A 646-nucleotide genomic window follows, 5' to 3' on the forward strand; every position below is an offset into this window, starting at 1 on the left:
ATTAAAAAAAAAAATTACATATGTAAAAATGCAATTCTTATATTTTCATGGAGGATCTTATTGTGCTCTATCGTATCCATCCTCTCCTCCTTGGCTATTTGAAGGTTCCGTTCAGCAGTTGCTATATCGTCATATAGCCGCAATCGCTCTTTCGCTCCGTCAAGCCATCTTCTTTGGCGTGCTTCGGTGCGGATCGAGCATCCGCAAGGTAGCTCCTGAAACTTTCCTCAATATGGAGGAACCGGCGGATGAAGTTGTTGTTGTTTTCGATCATGGTAAGAGTCTTTAGGATGAAATCATTCATTTTCTTAGAGTTTTTGAGTTTGATTTGAAAGATTAAGTAGAGTTTGTTTTAATGATTAGAGTTTGGAGATGAATATATGAGATAATGGAAATGTTAGTTGAGATATGCAATGTATTTATACTAAGCAATGTGTGGGTTGAGTTAATTGCTTTTTAATTAATATATATGTTAGGAAGTTGTGCCATAATCATCATCATCTCTCTCAATAATGCTGCTTCAAATCCTATTACTAACCCTTCTCATTCCATATTATCCGTTCATATGTACAGTGAATGTCAGTAATAATGCATGCATTGGAATTCTAACAGCCGTAATTATGCATGCATCTAGTAATATTTAATT

This window comes from Silene latifolia, chromosome Y (assembly GCF_048544455.1).
Source record: "Silene latifolia isolate original U9 population chromosome Y, ASM4854445v1, whole genome shotgun sequence".
Classification (NCBI taxonomy): Eukaryota; Viridiplantae; Streptophyta; class Magnoliopsida; order Caryophyllales; family Caryophyllaceae; genus Silene; species Silene latifolia.